The sequence below is a fragment of the Coturnix japonica genome, chromosome 12 (assembly GCF_054131305.1).
Source record: "Coturnix japonica strain WE chromosome 12, WE-NBRP24, whole genome shotgun sequence".
NCBI classification, from domain to species: domain Eukaryota; kingdom Metazoa; phylum Chordata; class Aves; order Galliformes; family Phasianidae; genus Coturnix; species Coturnix japonica.
The window spans coordinates 16,483,075-16,509,576 of record NC_140674.1 but is presented as its reverse complement, the minus strand read 5'-3'; the positions used below and the strand labels follow the sequence as shown (position 1 = coordinate 16,509,576).

General features: G+C 37.6%; 1 long non-coding RNA gene across 17 annotated transcripts in view; it reads left to right on the top strand.

The window, feature by feature from the left end:
- LOC107318221 (uncharacterized) overlaps positions 1-26,502 on the top strand; it is a 228,877-nt gene that overhangs the window by 6,422 nt on the left and 195,953 nt on the right. For all 17 annotated transcript variants that reach the window (XR_014933312.1, XR_014933310.1, XR_014933290.1 and 14 more), the window contains exon 2: positions 18,101-18,165. This is a non-coding gene — a long non-coding RNA (uncharacterized LOC107318221). The remainder of the gene's footprint in view (positions 1-18,100; positions 18,166-26,502) is intronic.

Here is a 26,502-nt window from a genome sequence, read left to right as displayed (position 1 = left end):
ATATATGTCATGCCAGCGCTAACAGTGTCAGTGAAAAGAGAATCCATTCATACTAAAGGGATTGGTTTGCCATGCAACTGGCGCTGCACAACCTGCAGTATCATATTAGTGATGTCCAGTGAAGTTGGAGCTTGGGATTTCCTCTTCATGGGTTGCCACCGACATTTATAAAGATGTGACTTTGCTGAGAGCTCTGGAGCAATATCTGCTTCCCAGTACTTACTTCTAATTTGTTCACTATGTTTCTGTGATGCAAACTTTATTGTCAAAGACAATCTGTGTTAAGGATTTCCCTGTTTGATGCTATAGTGACATTTTTGTCTAAAAATGGAGAAATATCACCAATTAAAAATCTCCAAAAGTATCATGGGTAAATTCCTGTACTTAGATAATCTATTAATGCAACAGCCCTTACTGCAAAATATTAATGTTTTGTTCTCATGTTTTTGAGTAATTAGACTGTGCATATTGTTTGTAGCAATATTTTACCAAAGAAACTGACACTTTAAAATTGGGGCTCTTATGATCGGGGAAGCTAATTTTTCATTTTTTGTATGTTTTTAAGCATAGAGCACTTTTAGTTGTCTCTGTGTTTAATGTTAAGTATGTCCATACCTAGTTAACTGCAGCATCAGTGTTGGCATCTTCACTATGGGGCTGAAGAAACACCACCTCCGAGTAGATTGGTGCTACTGGTGCAATGGAGAGCTGAACGCAGTCCTGTGCAGATATAGCAGGCTGGATCACTGGTTGCAGATGCTCTACTGTGCTGAATATAGATGCTGGTTATTTGTCGTCAGCCCGGTACATTATTATCAAATTCTGTTTTCCTAGTGATCCCTTACCACATGATTTCTCTTTATTCTTTTTGCTTGAAGCAAAATGTAGTCTGTCCTGGGTGCTGCCACTTTGCAACCCTGAAACCGAGGTTTTGGGGGGATGGGAAAGGAGCTCTGCTGACAGGCTATTAATATAATATTTGCTATTGCGATGATTTTGCATTACCTCCCACTGAGCAAAGCATGGAGTAGCATTAGCGTTGCCTTGTCTGCTCATCGCTTCAGCAAGAGGAAAAATCCTCTATAGCAGACTATGCTGCGTGTGTCAGGAAGTTAAAAATATGCCACGGCTCTAAAACCCTATTTCAGATTATATTTTACTGTAACCAGCCAGGATCAAATTCACCATCAAGTGGCGTTTACTTAGAAATATCACACTCTAACTCTACAACTGAAGCTTTAAGTTATCAAACGCACATTTGCTTGTGATGGTGAAAATTCACACTAGTGTGCAGCATGGGAAGGTGTTTGCTTTGTTTCTGCAGCTCATGAAGTGAACTGATGGGATATCTGTACTACGGCAAGAGAATAAGTACAGAGAATTTTAACTGTTAACTCTCACCAGTCTGACTGGATTATTGAGCACAAAATGGAGGATGGGCAAATAGATGAAAGGTGCTTGATGGCATTTTGTTCAGTACTAATGATTATTGACTTTGCTAGATGCCATTAGCAAAACAGGTGTGTTCATTTTTGAATTGTTATTGTTTTCAGTTGCTGTTGATTTGGGAAATATAAATATATTTTATACTTTGACGTGTTTGATAATATTGTATTTGAAGGTAGCTAAAGAGTCGGTATTATTAGCTGCTGTAAATTGCAGTGTCTTGCAGAGATGTAGCTGTGTGCAACGTGTCTAAGTAGAGAAAAGGAAAATAAGGCGAGTGATTGCGCTTGGAATGGAAAACACTGACCTAGTAGAACGTGATTTTAAGTTTGGACCTGCAAAACATGCATGGCAAGAGTTCACAGGTTGAGAAATTGCATGATTCCTCTTGGTCTCTTGGCCTCTTGGTCTGCTTTGATACATTACTTGGCACTGGAAAAATAATTAATAAAAAAGTAATTTGTCAGTTTCCAGCTGAGTGTTTTGTTCTGTTATCAGTTGTGTAACAACTCACAGTATTCCCATGGTTCTCTGCATTGGTAGAAATGCAGAACAGTTTTGATTGAAGGAATTCCTGTTGTCTTTCTGAGAAAGGGATGAAAAAGAATGTAAAACATCCTCAGACTGTGATAAAACACTGTTTGGTGACTGGAATCCAAAACCCTAACTGGGAAAGTAAAGCACCTCCAGAACTTTCCTGTGGGATGATAAGGAGTCTGCTCTCAAAGTAGTGCCTTCTATCTTACTGTCCAGATGTTGGTGTTATGGCAGTAGATGTTGGGCCTTCTCAAGAATATCCCACTGTGTGTTGTTGCCATGCAACAGATGTCAGCAGAGAGGAAGTCTGACAAAATGGTCCCTGATGTGATAAGTGTGTATAAAGCAAAGGTGTGTCATTGAATTCCTCCATGAGGAGAAAACATCACCCACTGATGTTCCTTAACACTTCCTGAGTGTTGATGAAGATCAAACAGTGTATGTGAGCACACAAGTGATGGGTGGTGCATTTCAGTAGTGGTAACAGTGATGTGAAAGACAAGCCACATTCCGAGCAGCCATACACAGCTGTCACACCTTGAAATGAAGAGCGTCTCGATCTGTTCATCAGCACAAACCAGCAGCTGAGTTGAAAAATAGTGTTTTATAAGCTGAGCATTTACCCTATGGAAATAAATAACAGGTGTTATTTTTGGAGTGACCTATTCATATATATTCATTCCATAGTTATTCATCTTTAATTAGGGGTTATGAATATCGTGTTGTTTTGGTTTTTTTTTTAACAGTGCTAGTTACCTCCTTGTCTTGAAAAGGGTTTCCCCATTATGTGCTTAGTGGTATGTGAGATGATGGTGCTTATTCACTAGACTGAAGGGTTTGAACACTATCCTCATTCTCAGTATTATTGTAGTGGGGAGGCTTCAAATGCAAAAGAGCTTGTAAGGTCTTCTACTTTTTATGTCAGAGTTGAAATTTTGAGTCATTTGGGTGGTGTACTCAGATGCAATATTTGGTAGCATGTAAAACACAGACAAGCAGCCCATTTTATTTCAAGATCACTTCACCATCCAACCATTAGATTGGATCTCCAGTGCATTACAAAGTCAGCAGAAAGAATTTTTTCCTTCTTCTCGTGAAATCACAGTCTGCATTAAAGAAACAAATGACAAAATATATACCCATATGTATTTAGGCATTTAGGCACGTAAAATTAAATGCTGAGCTAATATGCTCCTGTGCATGCAAGACTGCCAAATCCATGAAATTTGGCACTCAAGAGAGAGAAGCTTAGGTGGGATATGGATTAATGTTCCCCATTGATAGCTTTGAAAAGAAAAACTGTGTTATGTGAAAGCATTACACTTGAGTCTCAGTTAAAAATGAATAGAAGCCACTGAAATTGTTCATTGCAAAAGTGGTACAATAAGGTCAAAAGGGCTGCAGGGAGGTACGGAGCTACCTGAAGTGTTTATGCAGAGACTACTGATTTCTAGATGATCTTGTATATTCAGAAGAGGTGATATTGCAGGAAATAAATAGTTTGCTTTATGATTTAAAAAATGTAAAGTGCAACCACAAGGAGTTTGCTTGGTTTGGGGAAACTTAGTATGTTGAGAATGCAGGGAATTTGGTTCAAGTTTCTGCTTAGGTGGTATGCTGATATTAACCAATGGGCTTTGCCAAGAGGCAGGTTTGGCTTATGGCTCTTCAGAGCAACTTCCTACGTGGTCTGCTGAGACAGTACAAGAGTGATGTGACTTTTACACTAACAGATACAAAACTAAGCTAACCCTCCAAAACAGTCAGTTGAGGAAGCTCTTCCTCTTTATTTACAAGTATGATTTACATAAAACTGTTTGGTGGTGGTGGATCAGAACTGATGATTGATGTGTGAGTGTGGAAGGCTGGGCAGAAACCTATTTATTTTTAAATGTATTTGAGTATCTTATTTGTATCTCAGGATATTGCAGTAAGTTATCTGAGATTTTCTAATTTTTAATCTGAATGTTAAGAAAACTGCTTGAGGTGAAGCAGTAATTCTTACTGAAACTGATTTTGAGTCACTGATGCACATATGTGCATCTCTAATGCTAATAGTGAAAATATCTGGGCTTGAAATATAATGAATTGCTGTTATAGGGCAGATACTACAAAACAATTACATAACCATTCCTAATGTGTTGGGTTGATTGGTTTTTTAGTATGTAGCAAGTAATGAGTCAACACACTTTAAAGCCTTCAAGTCAGTAGAAGCCCTACAAAGTTTCTAATTTCTTTGGATTCCCCCTGCCCCCCCTCCAAAAAAAGAGAGAGAGAGAGCAGTCATTGTCCTGTTTATGTTTGATACCTGGTGCTGAAAGATCACTCGCTTCTTTCATTTAGGTGAATTTTCAATATCCTATTCTGCAATGTTATATGGCAGTGTCATTATTGTGTTTTTCCAGAGGCTCCTCTCCATCAGTGTTCTTATATAAGCTGATAAATTCCCAAATAAGAATTATTGCCCTAGCAATCTCAGCCTGTGATTTCTCCTTCTCCCGTGTCTCTGCATAAGTATAAAGAAATGTTAATGAATACTAGAATCTTTTCTATCACTACAAATCTTGGTTTTGTCTCTTTTCATGTGTGAGCTCAGCAGCAATACACACGCTGTATTTTAACCAGCAGTATTGTGCACTTGATGAAGCTCTCTGCTGACTTTATAATGCAGGAGGTTAGACTAGATGATCTTACTGGTCCCTCCTGGCCTTAAATCCTTGGAATTAAATTGTAACCTCATGTGGGAAAGATCTCTGTAAAAATACCTTATTTATGCATGCTTGGAATTTCAATAGTGCTTGGTTTGGTTAGAAAGCGAATTAGAAATGGCTGAAGTGACTGAGTCCCCATCCCTGGAGATGTTCAAGAAGTGCCTGGGTGTTGTACAAGGGGACATGGCTTAGTGAGGAAATAGTGGTGGTAGGTAGACATTGGACTGGATGATCTTGGAGATCTTTTCCAGCCTTGGTGATTTTGTAATTCTAAGTGTGTTCGTTTGAAAAGTAAAATCATAAAGACAATAGTGCTGTGTTCAAGTGGCCTTGTCCTTTCTGTGTGATCTTTTTAACGTGCAGTAGAAGTTAGTCATGTGGAAAACAAGAGATCATAGAGAGAGAGAGCTAGATGCTATTTCTGTTATTTCTTATTGTTCTTAAATAAATGCTGTTGTTTAACAGGAGACATATCTCTGGGAAAATTAACGGTGTAATTATTACTGAAGCTGTAGTTAAGAGACAAAAGTGATGCCGTATAGCTGTCACTGAAGATCTCTACCTACAGTTCTGCCTTCCATTTATGGTGACATAAAGGCGATGAAAAGCAAAAATGTTCTTAGTTGAATTTTTCTTTCATTTTCCGTTGCAACTGCTTTCATATCTGAAGTGAGTTGACTGAGATATTAGGAGACCTGAGGTCACACTGATCTTAGGTTGGATGTGATTACGTGCTGCATTCTGCAGTTAGCTCATCAGAAAGAAGAGCTGCGAGGAGAGATTTAAAATGTCTGCAGAACAGAATTTGTTTTATAGCATACATTTAAAAAGGCTTGTACTTTGTGTTGAGTGCTTAGTTTTCACTGTTTGAAGAGAAGGTTGCTTGATCAGTCACGTAAACTACCAGTACTGTTGTAGCTGTGAACATCTATAAATATAAGTGATGCATGTGGATTAGTACTCAAAGGACTGTCTGGACATTTTGAAGTTTAAGTAAGCGGTCATTGAAGATTTCACTGGTTCATTAGGAAATCTTACAGTAGTTGTTTGTTTTCTGTTGTGGGGGGAGGAGCATCAAACTGTACTGAGTTCCATCCCCAGCACTCTCATCCTCCTTGCATTTATGAGGACTGGGAATCTTCGTTTGTGTTTTATTTAAGGAGCTCTAATACAATTTAGTCAATGAAAAGCAACTTATTTTCTGCCGTGTCACTTAAAATTTGGAATGCTAATTGTGCAGAAAATACCTTGCTGTGGTTTTTTGAGAGTATAATGTTGTCATTATAATTATCATCTACTGCTACTGTTATTATAATCATAATTCATTAGCCATAAGAGTACCAACTGCATTGTGTGTTTCTGTCATCAGAGCATTAAAGAGGATGAATTTGTTTCTGGACTTGTTTATATATATATATATATAACTTGCAGAGTTAATTTGAGAAGTGCATAGTAAGGCTGGAAAATATTTGTAGTTTAATTTTTCCCATATACAGATAGAATGGTTAAACTGGTTCTTACATCTTCAGTTTTTTTCTATTGTAATAAAGTGTTGGTTTGAATGTGTGTGTTCCTGACAGCTGACCTCCCCCCTGTCCTGTGTAGAACCTATTTAGTAAGTCTTCATCTGGTGGAAATGACCAGTTTGGATGGTTGTTTATTTTCTCATTGCAGTGATAGCTGAAGTCTTGAGGAATATCTGATTTTACAAGACTATTCAGCCAATTTGTATCTTTGTGCCTATTTTTAAAATGATGTGCTCCCACATGTATCTCAGGAGCCACCCATGTATCCCCTACTGTGTGTAACTCCTGATGCTGCATTACCAATTGCTGTTTCCTAACTGTCATCCCTGGAATGTCAGCAAATCAAGTGCTTTCTTTTCCTTCAGAGTTTCAGATTTGAAAGTGGTGGTGTGTTTTTTTTCCCCTCTTTGCTTGGATTTCTTCCCAGTGATTCCCCTCCCCCTCTTCTTTAGTTTACAGACTTCTCCAGTGCTTTTTTTTCCCCTGCGCTGATTGCAGAAACACCCACCTTTCTGTGGTTTTAGTAGAGCCTTTCATGCTCTTTTCTCTGTACCAGCCCTCTAACCAGATATTTAGGCCAATTATTCTGTTCAGTTTCATTATTCTGCTCCCACAACTACAGTAATAGCCCACTTGAAAGATCACTTGGCTTCTTTTACTGTTGAGACTGCTTGCTAGTTCCCAGAATGGCATCTTCACATCCTCTGATCTTCTGTTTCTTTTTTTTTTTTTTTTTTTCCTTCTAGAGTTTTATTTAAATTAAAAAGGGGTGAGGGTTAAAAGGAAAACCACACACATAAATGAGAGGAAGGAGGAAAAGGAAATAAAAAGCAGTCCAGATATCAAATACATGCTTTCAAAAGGGGAAATTCCAACACTGGTAGTTTGCAGGAGACACCGAATATCAATCACAGGAATAAAAATCCCATTAAGATTGCCAGGGCAAGCATTGCCTGCTCTTTGTTTTGCAAAGTATGAATTTTACTTACAATTATAAAATGGCACCCAGAAAACCTTTACTTCTGTTTTGTCTGTGCACATTCAAATTATACGAGCTTTCACTTCAAAATATGTTTGTTAAATGAATGTTTTAATATGGTGTAGGGACACCACGTTTTATACCACCATGTTCATATCTCACAGATTATACATATATTTAAATTTAACTTCACACTTTTCTGCCTCCCTTTATCTTCTCTTTTTCTTCTATTTTCATCATTAATACGTGAAAGTATTTTGCCTCTTCATCGCTTGGTAAAAATTTTGAAGTTACACCAAAATATTTAATGCTTACACCCAGTAGGACAATTACCATCAGATGAGAATTTTAAGACTGGATCTTACTCATTATATCTCGTTAAACATCCATTTATAGCATATGTAGATTCTGTTGTCCTTAATATTGAAATTGTTTATCTAAGATGAAAATTGTGCATTGTAGTTGAACAATAGAGTAATCTGTTAAATAGATTTGCATGCAACTTGCTCATACCTGTTCCAGCTTTTTTCTCTCTTTCTGTAACAAGCTAGTTTGTTTTCCCAGTTGTGCAGCAAAATGCAGGTGACTTCAGGTAGGAATCTTTTTTTCTTAATTATTGTATCAAACAGTGAAAGAGTACCATATGCTTCTAAAGAGGAAATCAAAAACCATACCTTTTCAGTCTTATAAATAGCAAGAATATGCATCTGGAGAGAACTATATAGCTCACTGCCATTTTTGCAGACAGTATGAATGTAAAAGGTGCTTAAATGGTCAGATATTACTTGCCGTAGGTCTCTTAGTTGCCCTTACATTCAGAAGGTTTTAGTTTCTGCCTGCCACTGTGTAAAAATACATTACTGACAACACCAGTGTTACTTACAGAGATGAGGATCAACCACATGTAGAAGAGTTCTTAATGTGTGGTGCTCTGTGCTGAGATGAGCTGATGTTCTTTCCCAGTCTACTTCCTAATGAACAGGTGCCTTGTACTACTGTGGTTGCCTTTCTTGTTATCACCTCAGAGAGGCTAATGATTAAACGGGTACTACTCAAGGTCAGGGATAAATTACATACCCAGGAGAGTGTGAACAAAAATTGCATTGCTTTTCTCTGTACTGTATCAATGCAGATGAAAGAGGACCTCACTTATCAGAGCTGTCAGTCCAGCACCTTTCACAGCCATTCAGCTCATTTAAAGAAAATCCTGAGAATTCTGAATTTAATTGTTCTAATATATACAATCATATGGTGAAAAGGTTCTCTATAATGAGGGGGCTGTTATAAAGTGCATATGGCAAACTGCTTCTATATTCAGAAGGAAGAACTTTTGCTCATTTATTTTTAGTGATACAATGTGCTAGACAACAGGATACGGGCCATGTTTATACTTTCATGCAAGTACCAAAAAATACATTTTGTTTTTGGAAATGTATTCAGATAAAAGGTCTTTTCTCCCATTTCCTTTGCATTGTGGAAGCTTAATCTCCCAATGTACAATGCTGTTTTGAGATCAGAGAGATTATGGCTGAGGGGCTGCGCACCTAAAATAATTTTGTGAATCTGTGCGTACATTCTTTGAAGTAAGAGATGATTTGTGGTAAGAAGTGAGAGCAGGGCCCAGGCTTCGAGCTGCTTTATAATCCCATTTATAACTCATTTTTGTTAAAATATCATTAATTGTCCCAGGTAACACCAGTCCATTACAGAGTGGTACACAGCCTCACAGGTGGCACCTGGCGGGGCGGCCATTTTGTGAGCGGCTGTGTCTGCTGGGGCCTTACCTCACAATGGCGGCTGCCTCACCTCACAGCGGTGGCCACACAACTGGTTACACCTTCCCACTGATGCCTAGTAAAGTTAGCTCCAGTTTCTACTTAACTAACTTTGAGGTGGAGAGCTTTCCTAAGCTAATCCTTAACCTGAAAATGTGGATGCAAAGAAGAGAAAAGGTGAGGAATACAGTGTCACATGGGATGAAACTTTACAGCCTGTTGGGCAAGAGCAGAACTTACCTCAGGTGCCTGATGAACGTAAATGGGCCTCTGTTAATCAGGAAGCAGGTTAAACTCACTGCTTTCTCTGACATGAAACTGTTGTTTCTGTCACCACTTATAAAATAGCAAAAGCCTTTGAATTCATTATTATGATGAAATTCTTCAATGGCACATTTAACATAATTTTGATGGAGAAATTAGACTTGAACTGATGTTGACTGGACCTCTGCTAGAAATACCAACATACTAATATATGCTAGTACTTTAATTTTTACTTGTTATTAATTACCCAAGATTCAGAAGATTGCTAAGGACAGAACTTCCATTGCAGACTTCTAACTTAGCAATATAAAGGTAAAAATACATATATGATGGAGGAAGAAAAAGAACAAAAATTGAAAGAAAACAAGCAAAAAGGAATGTCTCTAGTCTGCTTCCTTCTCAGACTCTATGGCTAAAGTCAGCTGAGAAAGTTTTGTATTGAAGGACATGGGAAAAGACCTGTGGCAGTGGAATGGGAAAGAAGCTCTATCATGTAAGATGTATTGCAAAACTGAGCCTTAGGGCTACAGCTTTTGGTACATTACAGAGGCAGCAGCTAAACCTTGTCTTGCAGGTTGCTGCATTGAGTTGAAAGCAATGCTGTGAGTTCTTGTTTGTCCTGTTCAGATTCCTAGACTGAATTCAGAAGTGAGATTTTTGAAAAGTATCTTTATGTTTTATAGGATTTTAAATATCCTTATATATTTACATAAAGCTAATATAGTCTAGTGTATATGCGTATAGCTTTCATTTTTATATCTTGATGTTAACTTTGCTAGAGAGACAAACAAAACTAAACATGGGTTATATTAGAAATGAACACTTTATCCATGGGAGAAACATGTTGCTTAAGACCAAAACCTTACTATTTTTGTGGATGTGCCTGACTGTTACATAAGGAGTGAACAGTATTGCAGGTTTTAGGGTGCTAATTTGTTTTGTTTAAGATAGTTGAACATTATTCTTTCTTCAAAAAGCTGCTGGCCTTCTAACAACTCAAAACCTTTCCCAATTCATTGTTTTGCTTTTCAGTATTTTTCAACAACTTTATTTATGGTTTGAATATTTTGCCTGATCAAGTGTGCTTATCTGCCAAATACAGTGAACATATTGTGAATATAGCATATTGCTATGGTTCATATAGTCAAAATAGAACAGGAAGGAAAAGAATATAGTTTGTTCCCCAGTGTCTGCAGCATAATGGTGGAGCTATTGGTTTCAGTGTGAAAACTCATGACATTAAAGACCTTCCACAGAATTTCCTTCTGGGTTGTTGAGAGCTGTTTTGTCTTGCTGTGGATTACATAGTCCCTAGGGATGTACAGAGTCGCAGATGCGCTGTCAGTGCAGTGCTAGTTTTTTCTCTTGTTTAGTCATGGCAGGATTGGATTAATCCTATTTTTAGTCATTATAGTCAGAAATAACTTCTCTCTTGTTACCACTCCAATTCTCAAAAAACAAAATCTTAGACAAAACCTTGTCCCCAGCAGAGCCAGAACTATCATTCATTTAAATGAACTCAAATTCTTACCTTTTTTTTCTTTTTTTTCTTTATTCTTTTCTTTTCCCCCATGGAAGTGCTTGTTTAATGTTTTCACACCTGTGTGAGATTTCCTTTTCTGTATCATGTTCTGAAGGACATTCAAAGACATTCATTCTATTCATTTTGAAAAGTAAGGCATGTGAATCGTCTTATCAGTTCAATAATATAAGTGCTGCCCTTTGAAATCAGCTTGGTAAGTACTATTTCTGGTTTTAGTTTGTTATCTGCCCAAGTTCCTTTAATACAACAGTCTGGGAAAGTAGGAATATCAAAGCTTCTACCAAACACAGGTGACCAGTGCAGCTTATTGACAAGCTTCTGATGCCTTGATCCTGGGTGCATTGGCTGAATCCCATTTGCTGGCAAGGCCAGAGCTTGCACTGGTGAATGACTCTGTGTCCTGAGAAAAGATAATCTCTCTAGGAAAACTGGTCAGTGTGTGGCTCTGTAGTCCAGAAGTCATAATTCCATTTCATTTTGATATTTTACAGCAAAGTAAATTTCTCTCCATCCAAGAAATTAGATGTCAGAGAGGGGAAATTGCATGGGTATAATTTGATGAATTGGACTGATTACTCAGAAGGATAGTAATAGAGTTCTGCTCCCTGCTCTCAGTAGTTGAAACTAATAACTGGGTTAGCTGCCAACTTCAGTGTCCTAGTTAAATGAGTTTGGTGGCTTCAGTCTTGTCCTACAGACATCTCTTAACCTCAAAAGCCACCACAGCCTTTGGTAGCTGACAGTAGCTGAAGTATTTATTGATTCCAAAACAAAAGTAGCAAGAAATGGGCACGGAGACTGAAATTACAATCCTTCACAACTGTGTTGACATGAATTATTGGCGGTGAAGATGACAAGGTTGTGATATTTCACAAAAAACGAGGAGTGCTTTTTTTAGCTATTCCTTAAAAAATAAATCTTTAAGTAGAACTCAAAATTTTGTAAATTTCTGATTCAAATAGCTGGAAAATAGCTGGCAAATAAAATGAAGTGTGGGGTAATCATATAGTTTTATTCATGTTCACTTAATTCATATTCAATTTTCACTGCTGTTAGGTTCTTCTGTGGAAATACAACATTAAAAGAAATCTGTTTCACTCTTTTTACATATTTTTTTCTTTTTTCTGCTTTTAATCACACATGTACACACACAGAATGCTCTGGATGCTTTCTGCTTGTCCAGTTTTGCTTTCAATGCATGTATATAATTACGTGTTCTCGTTGTCATGGTAATTGAAACCAGAGTTTTCAGAATGTGGAAATCAGTTGTGTTAGCCTGGAACATGGAAGCCCAGTAATGAATACCATGTGACTGTACTGTTGGCTTAGGACTAATGTGACCAGAGGATATACAGAGAGAGAAGTGTTTCATTTGTTTAAGTAGTATCAAGGAAGCATTAAAAATGTTTAAACGTCTAAGCGTTATATCTTCATGTGTTGAAAGCCTACTTCAGGTTATTTACACAGATTATTGTAATATAGTGTGGGTTTCAGTGCTGTTGTGGTTTTTTTTTTGGTTTGTTTTTGTTTGTTTTGTGGGTTTTGTTGTTTTGGTTTTATTTGGATGAAATGCTGTAGTCCCACGAGAGCATTTTCATGTCATACGTCTGGAGGTGATTGCAGTGAGGTTTCCTGTTTGGTTGATGACTCCTGGAGGTTTAAGATGAGAGATGTGTTGTTGCCATTTATCCCTTTGAGGACAAGTGATCCTGAAAGGAGGACAAAATAGGGCATAATTGATTCTATTTACCTCAGAGAGTGTTCTAGTTGTATACGGCTCGAGAAGAAGATGCTTTAAACTTTGACGTGTTTGAAAGTCGTAGCAAAATTTGATGTTTTTATATCTTCAGTTACTTTTCTGCCTTGTTATTTTCAGGTAAAGGAACAAGTGGGAAGAAATGTGGAATAATGCTAAATTTGTCCTAGATGTAGGATCTATTATACTTAAAATGTTTCCAGCAGACATTTTTCTAACTAGTTTCTGAAGCTGAACAGGGATTGTCTGTTCTGCTTGCATATCTGCCTTTACCACTGCAAGGTTTTTATCAAGCCAAATACAAATTTCCATTACTCTAACACGAGTGCACATTTCTGTTCTCTTAAAATGATGTTTTTCAAGAATCAGCTGTTCTAGAAAAATCCCCAGTATTTCAGTCTTTTCTCGTTCACTGCTTTTGCAACTGCTGCTTTTTCCAAGTTGCCTCACCTGAATTTCAACCTGCAGATGATACCCACAACTCAACAGAAATCCATTTCAGGTCTCATCGAAAGCAAGTGCAGCAAAATGATCATTTCAGATGGCATCCAGGGCATGCTTTATTCTGTCTATAAGGACTCCAGTATGAGACTTGCTTTCATATGCAACAGCTTTGTAGATTCAGTTTTAGCTTCTGATCTAGATCCGTTAGCACAGAGCTGTTACATTGACTCTCAACCTACATTTCTGCAGTTTATTATTTCTGAGAAGGAAATATCCTTGAATCACAGTTAATCTTTTTCAAACCATTTCTACGAAGAGCATTTCAGACTCTAATTGTGTCCCCTAGTGTGCCAGCAGAGCTGCCTAGCTTAGACCTATATGCAGACTTAGTGGGAGTGGTATCTCTTCTGTCATCAGCGTTAATGGTGAGCATAAGGAATAGTAATGTATTCAGCACTGAACAAGAAATCAATGCCTTTTACCTTGAATACAGTGAATCACTGATAGCTCTACTATAATTCTTCGTCTATCATTGTTTATCTTGTAGCAGTACTATTAAGATCCTGTTCCTTGACCAGACCAGAGGCAGACTTGAGGTGGTGCCAGAAGTCTTCCTAAAACTGTGGAATACGGCATCAGTTATTTCCCACATCTCAATGCATGTTACTTCATTAGACCTTAAAGAATCTGTGCTCATATTTGTTCTTTTTCTGTTTTACTTTGAGGTGACTTCAACTGTGAAGGAAATTTAGAGTAACCAGTCTGCATTTTCATCCTCCTCCTTTTAAAGACAGGCATTATTTTTGCTCTTTCAAAAGCTTTTACCCGTAACATCTTCAGAAATAATTCTAGTACTAACAACTTTCAATCAGTATCAACTGAAATACTCATCCATTTCCCAAAGACTTTGGGCAAGTTTAATACCAATGCCAACTGGCATAGCCCATTTCAAATTATTCAGTGTTTTCTCTGGCCTTTTCTCTCCTAGTTCTCTCCTCATTCTCTCCTGATACTGACCCCTTTATTTTGCAGTTTTTAATTGTGGATTCCAGATAATAACAATTGACTTTCTTGGTAGCAATGGTCAGTAAAGCAGTAAGCCCTTCAGAAGTCATGGCACAGTGTGTCAGTAGTGTACTTCACCTTTATACCACTCAGCAACCAGTAGTATTATTTGGTACTCCTCTTATTTGCCATTGTATAAGTTGTTTCTATCCTTTATCTCTTGGGAGTTGTACCTCAGTTTATTTGACCATTTTCTGGCACTGCCTCTGCTATGTTGTTTCAATGTTTAGATGGTTTCCACTGTCTGATATTTACATCTTATATTGGAAATCAGTAAGGAATTAATTAATGATAGGACTAGAGGGAATGGCTTCAAGCTGAGCCAGGGGAGATTCAGGATGGACATTAGGAAATACTGCTTTTCTGAAAGAGTGGTCAGGCAGTGGAATGGGCTGCCCAGGGGGGCAGTGGAGTCATTGACTGTGGAGGTGTTCAAGGAATGTTTGGATTATAGCTGGGGTAGGGCGCTCATTATTTTTTCTTTAATCCCAGAGATGAGGATTTAAAATTCCACTGGTAGAATGGAATGTCCTTCTGGAAATATCTGTGTTGCATGAATCATATGTTCCAGACTTAAAATGGTTTGAAAAAGTAGGAAATTTAGAATGGAATAAAAGCTGGGTTAGGGGTGAGGGTTGAGGAGGAAGCCTTTTTCTAACTGTGGTTCATGCTGAGTGTACTTTACACTGTTGCCTTCCTTTAGGTGGCAGGTGAAATTCAGGTCTCTAATCCCAAGAGCTCTGGGAATGGCTTTACATGCCACAGTGTAGTGACCAAAATGAACCAAACGCCTTCAGAGAACTTTTGTTGTCCAAATGGGAGTGAGTTCCTGGCAGAGCATTCTTTTCTGCTTCTCTTGTGTCAGAAATTTATCTCCTCCACATAAGACTATTTAACAGGTATCAATAGTTTTGCTTTTTCATTTTACACAGACAGAATCTTCAAAATGAACAAGCTTGTGGTTTTACTTTCTCTGACCTCTATAGCGTTTTTTCTTCAGATGCTCTTTGTTTAGCAGCCTAAAATCACCTCAAATACTGCTAATTCTCCTTGTACCAATTGCTGATGCTTTTACCTACATGTAGGTGACAATTCATGATAAACTTTGTAATTACTTGTGTCCTACATGAGTTATGTTCTGTAGGTCAAATCTGTTTGTGCCTCAGTGGCTAGTGCTACTTGCTTAATTACTTCTCAAGTGCATAATTGCACCCATATGCCCTTACATACATTGCCTTTTGCTTTTCCTGCTCAAACTGTATTGAGGCTGCAACAAAATGCTCTTTCTGCTCAACCTATATCCTTTTTCTAATGGTTATTAATGTTCAATTTGCTTAACTGAGCACAGAGCTGATGCTTTCAGACAGTCGTCTACAGTGATTACAAGAGCTCTTTCTCCCATAACCACTCAGTAGAGCCCACACAAAGGGTATAAACTTAGGATTAATTGCTAATCACTTAGAAATCATCAGTGCACCTCTACTTGAATGGGAAGATACCTTTGCCAGTAAGGCTTCTAGTAGTTTCAATGTTATATCAAGTATTTAAACTACAGAGGTACATGCTATGGAAGTGATTTGCAGCTTTAGCCATGACAGATAAAGCTTAACACATGGTGCTCTTGTTTTGCCTGTCTTTCAGAAAAGGATTTTATAAGGAATTATTTAGTACTGCTATGTAATAATAGATGTACCTTTCCTTCTTCACCTCCCACCGCTTCCTAGTCTGAAATACAACCCACCAACTTCTGCAGCAAAGCTGTGGCTCAGAAGTTCCTACCATGCACCTTTGTATCTTCCTATTTTTTAATTTTATTTTATTTTATTTCATCTAGCTGGTTCTGGTTCCTACCTCACTAAAAACTGCATGTTTTCAGCCTGAATTATTTCAGTGTCTTTACATAGACACAGCTCTGCAGACAGGTAGCTCTTTTAGTTGCAGCAACAAATCAGTGCCTACCTAGCTTCATATTTGGAACTGCAGTATTGCTGTGCTGTTGGGGCTGAGAGGAAAGTGTCCTTAATAACTCAGAAAGTTGGCACATGCTGACAACTTGGTTGTTTTGTAGCTTTAAAATACAAATATTTTCCTGATCTTACAAGTTTACCCGAGCTTTGCATGTATTGTGGGAAGGAATATGATCACTTAAAAGTGTTATGGGAAGTGTCAACAGGGTTAATATGCGTCATATTAATATACAGTTCTTTGTATAAATGTGATCCAGATAATTCAGTCTCTATATAACAAGTTGGGGCAAATCTTTACAGAGATCAGCCCGTGTTATGCTGATAGATATATTTGACTTTGGAAGAATGAAGTTTTCACCCCTTATGTCTTTAGCTCATCAGCAAAGTTGAATGCTACTGCTGGAAAAGGGTCTTCACCTCCTGGGAAGTAGTACAAGAAATGCAGCTAGTACACTTGTAAAGATACCAAAATGTATTAGGAATACTTTACATTCTGTTTTTACATGCTGTATAAAATTAACTCCCAAGAAGTCTGGCTGTGTGGGATGTTCTTGCTGTGTAACTCAGTTGCCCAACTTTTACTTCATTAGCCAGGTTCTGTGTAAAGGCATAATGATATGTATGGTGGTATCCATTGCTGCGCTTTGGGTATAAGTGCAATACCTGTAAGACACCTTTCTGCCTATGATGTTATGTATAATCATTTTTCTGTGGCTTTTGGAACTTCTGTATTAAACAAAATGCTGTGGTTACTCTTGGAAAGAAAGTACACAGAAAGATTTAGGGCAGAACGTGGCAAAGCAAATGCTGCAATTATCTGCAGCTGAAAACAAGTAGCTTTTAATATGTCCATTCACCTAAGAAGGGAGGGAGAATTATAGCCCACATGCTCTTTCTTTCCCTTTTTCTATCATTTCTCTTCTTCTTTTTTCCTTTATACAGTTTATCACCCATAATTTCAGGATGTGTTTTGTTTCTTTAAGCTGTTTTATCTATAGGCTTATGAGGTCAGTCATGTGTGAATTCTTTTGTTAGTCACCTCACCTTTTGCCTTGATGATAGAAAATTGATCAGGCCTAAAGTACAAGTTCAATAGACAACCCCCTTGGTCCTTTGTCTAGTAGAATAGCTACCATTGAAGGCCATGAGCAGGTTGCTATTAATATGACAGCCTGCTCTATCTCCCACTGTAATTTATAATGAAATACCTAATCTCCATTATTTTGATCCAAGCAGGCGATCCCATGAAAAAGTCTTTTCATCCAGTTCCCAATGGCAGTTACATGAGAAATGGCAAACCAATAATTTTTGTCAAGTTTTTTAAGCCAACAGAAATGCTTTTCCACTGCTACAGTTTCAAAAGGCACAGATAAAGCTCATTCACTGAGATGAATGAAAAAGCCATCTGGGGTTTTTCTTTTTGACTTCCTTTCCTTTTCTCCATCCTTGTAATCAAATTTGAGCAAAATCAAATGGGGCTTTCTATGAAAGTACCTTTTGTTGATCTGAACGAGCTGGTAATTTACAAAATACCCTTCCTTTGTGAGGAAGGCTAAAGAAAAAAAGAATCAGTAGCTTTTAAAGCTGGGCCTTGGTAGGACTCTAAATGCAGTGAAAGCAGTCTGTGTTGAGAGATTGAAATGCATTTCAAAGCCAGGCCTGAGTCAGGGTACAGGGAAGAAAAAACCTATGTGCATTTTATAAGAAGAAAAACCTGAATGGGAAGGGGAAAAGAGAGAGAGGAAAAATCTGGATAATACATTAATCATTATTTTGGAAATTGTCTTCCTTACTGGCACATACTGCGTAACTAGTGATTGAGAACTTGGATTTTTGTTCTATTATAGGCATCTCGGCGTTTGTCTGTGCTGCTTTAAAGTTTGAGAGGCAAGGATCCTTGAACACTGCTGGACTGTGTTTTTAAATGTTTATATTTTTTCAACTTTGGGGTTTTTCTGCTTTCTATTTTTTTTCTTTTTTTCTAACATTACCTTTGAAGTACAATGGGGAGAAATACTTGCAGGAAAGCTGAGTTTATCCCCTTTTGGCATGCTAATATTTATTTTTATTGTATTTCTGCTTACCAGATTTCCTAGTGGTAATTATTTCCCACCGACTCAGACGGAAGGACAGCGTGGATGCCTGAGAAACAGTGAGTTTATGCCTTGTTTTTGTTATTCGTATTTCAAGATTAAGTGGAGAAGCTGAAAATGTTTGATTAATTGCAAATTCTATGTTGTAAGCATTAATGCTGTACGACTGTATGAATCTATTAATGTGAGATATTGCTGATGTAATTTAGCTCTTCTTATCTCTCTGCTACTTACCATAACTGTTTAGCCAGATACCGATAACTGTATTGCTCTATTCTGAAGAGAATGCAGCCTATTAAAGAAACACAGATTTATATGTCGTATTCAAGGATCTGAGGAAGCATAGCCCATTTTATAATATTTGTATTTAGAGACTTTCTTCGAATGCAAAATACTTCTCATTTCTCCACCTGTGTTTTGGTTCTGCCTAGAAATGCATTTTAAAACAGCTTCCTGATTCCACGATATAGAATGTTACTGGTGATTTTACAGAAATGTAGGCACTCATAGAAGTAATTCCAGTTTCTTCTTATTATTTCATAATTTTTAAAAGAAAACTCCTACGTGTCGTATCTGTCCTGCTTTATCTTGTATCCTGGTAAGGAGAGTAGAGAGGCATGAATGTTACTGGCAAAGATTTTACTCTTATTTTTAATGAGGCATGAGTAAAAGCACACTGGCTTTTAAATTTTGCTTTTAATGGAGAACCCTGACAATAATTTAGAACTGTCAACTTTCCATTGTAAGCTGTTGGTTTTGAGTGAAACAGTATGAGACATGATTTGTTTTTTATTCCTTATACATATGTGTGTGCAGTGGTGGGATATAAACTTAGAACGCATACTGTAGGAATAGAATAAGTGCCTTGTATTTTAACATTACCAAGCATCCAAAGTCAACCACATAAAGTTTGAGTGCAGCATCGTTGATGAGATCCCAAATTATTTAACAAATAGCCTACAGAGTATTTTCTTTGGTCCAGCTTGACATTTGATAGAGTTGGAGAACATCAAGAAGTCACTTTTGTCTCTAAATTTGTTTCCACTCATAGTTTCTGGTATTCTGCTCTCTTCCAGTTTCTGACAGGATTTGTTTTCTCTCATGGTTTTGAGCCATTTGCTGCCTCCTAATGACTGACTTATAAAACAGCAAACATGGAAAATTCACAAAAACTTTCTGGAACTCTCACTGCTGCGTATCTTGTAATTGTTTACATTTTTCATATATGTAGAACTGATGAATTTGTGATAGTAATAGCTTTGTTTTTTGACGTCCTAGCAGAACATCAGACTTCTGACCTTGAAAAATACTGTATAAAGTGCATAATAGGAAACTTTCCTGTGCTGTGTGGAAACAAAGATGCAACTAGTTGACTTTGTTACATAAATCACATGATCCAGCCATAAGAATCCTTCCTTTCAAAGGCTTGCATGCTACTTTTGATGCTTGTTCTGGCTAAGTGGTTTTCTCCCACCTTTCCCCCCTCCCATTTTATGATAAGTAATCTTTCATTTTTTCTTTTACCTTTGTGTCTTTCCTCCTATGTACCGTCTTGAAGCTTAACTTCTCTTCTTCATTAAATACTGTCAAACCCAATGAATTTTGATTATTTAAGAAATGAAACAATATCAAAGTGAGAAGCATCCTTGTATCAAACTTTTCTTAATATATACTGTTCCTAGCATAGTGCAGCATCACTTTATGCGACATACAGAGAATACAGATTTTGATTTCTGTATGATCTTTTCCTTTTTTTTTTTTTTAGTTCTTCTGCAGTTTTTAAGGATGTAATCTTGTAATAAGAGCAAATGACTTAAATTAGGATGAGCATTTTTAAGTTCTGAATTTGTTCTCAATTTATTTATTTTGGGGTATATTCTAAACTTTTTTTCTGGGACTGAGTTGTGCACACTAACAGTGCTCCATTTGTGGCACAGTGCTTGCAAGCTGTGCTCTTAAATGTGTTGGATCTTAAAGGATGCTGAGTACCTGCACCTGTATGTGTTTCCAGGTTGCCAGGTCTGGTCCTTGAACCTTTCAAGCTCAAGCACATTGTATATTAGAGTAGGAAGAATTAGCATAATAAATTACTTACTATATAAATATTCTCAATCGTTTCAGTCATCTGTTGAGAAGGCTTTGTAGGAAAGACTCAGCAACTGCCTTTTTTTTTTGAGGTGTGTGTAATTATGTATTTGTATGTGTAGTTAATAAGCCTATAATGTGTGAGAGGAGTTTACAGTAACAATGATATGTTGAGGAAATGAAGTTATAGCAAATAAGTTTAAAAGCACTTCCTCTGTTAGAAGACATCCAGTACAACACAATTGGTACAAGGAAATGCATACAGCCCAGTGAGTGAGCTATTTCATGGGTTGAAACCACTGTTGAGTATAAGCAGATAGTTCTAGTGCTCAAGATTAGGTTGTTTTATCTGATGCCTTGGGCTTTTAATCAGACCGATTTGGATCGGAGTGGGAAAAGATATGCAGTGGACAATCTGTGGCATTTATTTTTAAATATGTGAAAACAGCACGAGATTGGGAACAAAGGATGGCAGTTCCTCAGTGTCATGTGCCCTGTAGTGTTCTCTGTTGCCTGCAAGAAAAGCTTTTCCTTCTAGCTGTTTTCCAGTCGTCCACTTCAGGGTGTATAATGTTGTTCATCTTAATTGGAGAAGTAAAGTATACCTGCACAGTTTTCCCTTGTTCCATGAAGTCCATTCCTAACCATTTGAGGATGCTTCCTAAATTATTCAAACTTCCCATCTGGATTTTAACAAGCATTGTGGTTGTCTGTTAGGGTTGGGACATTAATGCCAATGCATTACAGTACTGCTATTATTATTGTGTCATTTAGAGTACGATTGTGGATGTTTAGAACTGTTGCATTAATAACATTCCTGATGTACCATCCATTGTGAATTTGGTGGAGTCAGGTTTATAGTGCAGATAAAATTACTGTTCAGCATGAACTGTGATAAAGGACTTTTTTTTGTAGGCTATTTGTTCACTGTGAATTCATAGAACATCTGCAAAATGTCTCAGAAGCTTCTTTTCTGCAATTTTGAGCACTATGTGGGATTTCATTTAGCCATAAGGAATGAGTAAAGGATTTTGACTGTGGATAACAAACTTTATGCATTATATACAAGATAGTGCAGAAAGAGGTGCTCCTGTAGAGTGTTTTTAGGTTTACCTGTAAAACTTTTATTGGAGTCTTTTCACTTATAATTAGTACATGTAATCAATTGTAGTCTGTCCAGTAAGGAGGATGTGAGTACAATAGTTTCATCAAACTAGTCTTTAAAAACATCTTTTTATTTTCACATTTCTTGTAGCATGCATTGCTATCCAATGAAATTGTGAAGTCCAGATATTATTTAAATAAATATTTTCTACCAGTTCTATTCTTTAAAGTAGAGCAAAATGTCTGGAGGACCATGTTGAAACTTGTTCAGCATAAGTAATGTGGCCATCATCCCATTACCACTGCCTCGGAAGTTCAGAATTTCATTCTTCCTCCAACATCCAAGGGGAGAAGAGCAGGAACAAATGCTGTTTTGTTAGTTTTGTTGGTTAAAGGAGGCATTCTAAAAATTGTTCATTTGTTATTTACATATTATTTTTGTGCACTACTTGGAGACTATAAAACTCATGGCATCTGGGGACTGTAAGTCACAATCTTTTCATTTTTGTTTAATAAGGAAGACCTGAGAGACACTCACAGATACATTTGTTGCCTTAACTACTTCAGAGCCTGTGCCTGTAATTACATACCAACAGCAATATGAAATCAGCTGGTTCTGTCCTCTCTTGGTAGATTGTCCTTATGCCTAGAAAGCTGTCAGAACTGTGAGGAAAAGGAGTCTGATAAACTGTGCATATTTAGCATTACATAAACATAATGGTATGGTTTTTCTTCAATTTAGAAGATTAAAGAAGGATAGGTAATATAAAAACAAAGGCTTTTTATCGTGGCTGTTTGAGCCTTCCACATGCTTTGGAAATGTTCTTATGACACAACGGTATTTTCTTAACCTAGGTACCTTGCAGATCTACAAACTCATTTTAGTACAGTCAGTGAAACACTTCTGAATCTACGGGGTGGTGGTATGACTGCATGAAGAGCTTTTGAAATGTGGAGCCACTTCTAAGGCTAATGCTTGCTGTGCAAGTAAGATCCTCGCTGCCTGCTTTGTGGTTGGCAAGATACTTATTAGGAAATCTCATCATCCTTTATTTAAGGAAAATAGAATTGACTAAAAGAAATAGACTGAGTTCCATCGTGATGCTGTGATTTGGTAGAACTGGTGTGAGGGCATCTCTCTGCATGTAAGTAATTGAATATTACTGACTTATGCATGCAGAAAATACAAAGATCCCTGTGCAAATATGCCCCCTTTCAGATTAGGGGAGCAGTGCCTTCCAAGAGCTCTGTCTGGTCTATCAGATATTCTGCCTATTTCTTCTGCTCAAATACTCTCATGGAAGCACTGCAGCACAATGTTTCAGGTGCCTGTCAAGTCTAACAAGTAACATGAGTGCAAGTCAGTTAGGAGCATCAAGTGAGTGGGCAGCAAGTATGAACTACAGAGAAGTTTGGAAACTATTTTGTTGGACAGGCATGCAGATTACTGACTGCGGAATACCTGGGAAGTGTTCTGATCTTCCCCTTCTTTCAACGTGTTCTCAAATACTTCTAGCAGCAAACAGAAGCTGTCCTCAGTGCAAACTTATCTCGTGTGATATGTGGGGCAGAGAACTGAGATCTCACGTACATTTTGTGTGCATTTGGTAATGTTCATAAGCTCAAAGCCATCTTAAAGTCAGCTTTCTTTTGAGGTTTTTTTTCAGCCAAATATGTGTACTCTATTCATTGAAAGACCATAGCCTGCCTGTGGGAGAGAGATGCACGAGGTTGTAGATAGCACGTAAAATGGTCAAAGGAAATTGTCAAGTCAGTGTAAGCTCCGGATTGATTTGCAGCAGAATAAAGTTAAAATGCATTTGATGAAAAACAGAATATGCCACATCTTTTTGGCTTGCTTTCAGGAACTTACCTTGTAATATCAGCTTTATTGAAGATAAATGAAAAACAGAAATTATGAAAAGTAGCTGAAATACGCAGATTGAATGTTTGGGTGGGAGTGAAAGAAGGAGCTGCTGGGTTGGAACAGATTCCTTAAGATCTGTCACATCATACCATTAAAATAAAGAACTAGACATTGTAATTTCAAAAGGATATTGTGTAAAAGTTGGAAGATATTCACGCAGTAAAATGTGTTAATGGATTCCAAACTTACAGTTCATTGTGCGTATTATACATACATAATTACTTTAGATACCAAAATATTTGCTTTGGGTGCTGAATTGCAAAGGGAGTGATTACAATAGTACTAGTAAACTTCTGATTTCTTCAGCTTGTGTGTGTGTGTAATTTCATTGGGTGTTTCCCAGAATTGATCAGTTTCTGATCAAATCTGCTTTATACTCAGAGCTTCTCATAGGTCCTACATTCTTTTATGTTCTTATGTTCCTAAGCAGCTGCAGCTTTTTACTGCGGAGGCAACTAAAGGACAGAAAAATTACTGCAGTTTCTGTTTTGCCAAGAAGATCTTAATGACCAGGGACATCTCGCTTCATCTATCCTCCACCATATCAAGAGTCATACTGATAATATTTTGAGAATAAATAAGTACTTCTAAAAAATGTTGGATGAAAGGGAGGGATGTGTAAACTATCAAGGTACTGTTAGTTTTACAGCAGCAGGGTATAAAACTGTGTAGTTTCTTTCCAGAGCTGTGTATTTTGTCCTAGATATTCTGGTTACTGCCTCCATGCTGTTATATTAGGCATCATCATTATTTATACCTGTGCTTGCAGTGACCTACCTTCCCATTTTATTGTGAAGTCCTTGAACACTGAAAACAAGGTTTTCTCAAGGAATCACAAGCCTGAATTTTCTGCAGTGAAGAATTGTTTTTGGCATATTGTTAGAAGGCATCTATCACTTGTTCTTCCATTCCCATAGTATTTTAAAATTGTGTTGTAGAACAAAAACATTTTTTAATATTTTTTAAGAAAAGAAGAAATAGGCCTTTTACTAGTGTGAAGTTCTGATAGATGTTTTACAAAGGCTGTGAATTCCAAAGCATAGACAGCCATTGTCTACTCTTAACCTGCAGTGTGAGCAAAGGATACAGTGTCCGCCTTAACTCTGCATTTTCCCGGCTTTTGTCACTTTGTCATAACCTTAGCATTAATAATATAGGTAGTTACTTTTATCTAGAAATAATAGCTAAAAATGAATTTTGACTAGTAAAATTTAGGTGACAAATAAGTCACAAGTTCACTGTGCAGTAATAATTTGTCATTTCTAAAAGAAGCATAATTTTGAGTACTTGTTAACTACTGTCTAAAGGTACAGAAATATCCTCACCTCTTGCCTTTTGACAAGAAACTGTATTTTAAGTTTTATATGTAGACTAATGAGGGAGGCAAAAACTTTTAGTGAAGCGCCACACGTTATTACACAGCATGAACTAAATATGACATCACAAAAAGGTAAACACATATTACCACTGGTATGCAGTCATTAGAGACCAATGGGGGTGTGTGTAGAAGGTTCACAGACAGCTGGTCATGCACGATCATATCTTCAGGGATCATGGTTGTACCTGGGCAACCCTGTTTTGCCCACTTAGACCTCTTTTGCTAACTCTCCCTGATCATTCTCATTAATCTCATCCTGACTGAAGCTGGAGCAAACTGAGTTTGCAGATGTTAACCTTAGCTAACCAAAGGATTAATTTTAGTTACTGCTTCCCTGAGTCTGGCCACCTTCAGGCCTGTTGGGAAGCTTTGTTTGCTTTCTCCTCTTCAAACAGTGGTTGAATCCTTTGTAAGAAAAGGAAGGAAAGCAGAAGCCATCTCGCAGCTCAGGATGGCTGCTGCCTTCTTCAGCTCTAAACTGGTCTCCATTGTTTCTGACTTTTCACTTTCCTCCTTTGCTCTATATCAGCTGTACAGCTCTGGTAGGAAGAAGTATGTCTATGGGAAAAAAAAATATATATATAAGTTTAGTTCTGGGGCTGGGTAAAAGTAGGTAATTGGGAAAGGCAGAAAGCCTTTGTTTCTGGGCAGGAAGATGGGCAGAATGGATTTACAATGCTTTTTCAACTCCAGAATTCAAATAGCCTGCAAGTACAGGCTTCATTTAGGAGCCTTTGCAGCACTCAGTTAAATCAGGATAGTTGGACATGGCAATTTTATTTCTCTTATGGAAGCACAGCTGCTCTGTGAAAGTAATTTTAACCCCCTATAACCTCGGTTTTGTTTTAGTTGTATTTTTGGATCTTTCTTGTCCAATTGTAATAAAGAAAAGATCAAGTCCTACGTAGCAGTTCTATTCCTATCAGCATTTAGCAGAACTTGTGAAATAATGCATGTGTGTAACTGTTTTTCCACTGGGTAGACTGTATAAGTCTAACTCTGAATTTGTAGTCAGCCAGTAGGTGAGTGGTTCAGGGCCTGATCTGCACTTTCCCAGGTAAGAGCTTTCTTCTCCCCATGGAAATATGGTCCTGTTCTTTGCTGGTGCACTGTACAGCCAGTTAGCATGTCTGGGATAAACTACCTCAAGCAAAGCACAATATTACTTCCACAAAATTGGGGCAGTGCTCTAGTGGCTGAGATACTGTGTAAAAAAGAGCACTGCCACCTCTAGCACCATCTTGTGTTTTTCTTTTAAATGAAAGGAGAGGAGAGGCTTCTCATCTGCATCATGGGGTGACTGTCCTATGGGTATGGCAGGCATCCTCTGAATGTGCCCCTGGACTGGTCCATTTGGAGATGTAACCAGAATGGCTCCTTATCAGGCGCACTGCAGAATAAGAGATGGTTTAGTTTGGCCCTCATTTTGTATCTGAGGAATAAGAGATTTGCCAAACCCATGAAAAAATGCTGGCAAATCTTCTGCGGAGTACAGCTGTCTGGTAGTTAAATTCCATGGAGTCAGTCTATCATATTTGACTCTTTTAGTGACATGGGATGTACTACTTGCCTACGGTGTGGTTTTGTGGTTGTTCTCTATATCTTATTTTCATATTGTTCACTAAGGTTCAGATTCACTGAAGGATTATTTACATTCTTGGCTCACTTTTTAAATATACATTTAATTTTGTAGGTCTGATCTTAGGATCTTTATCCTGTGGGCATTGTGTCCTGATGCTGAAGTCACTGGAGTCCTAGGTTGTCTGTGGAGGAGAATAAGGAAGGTCACATGCAATGCACAGTCTGTGTATGTGAGATCAAGAATCACCATGGTTACCTACTTGGCATCCTACTGTCTTTTTTTTTTTTTTTTAATACATTAATGAAGATGGATCCTAAAGC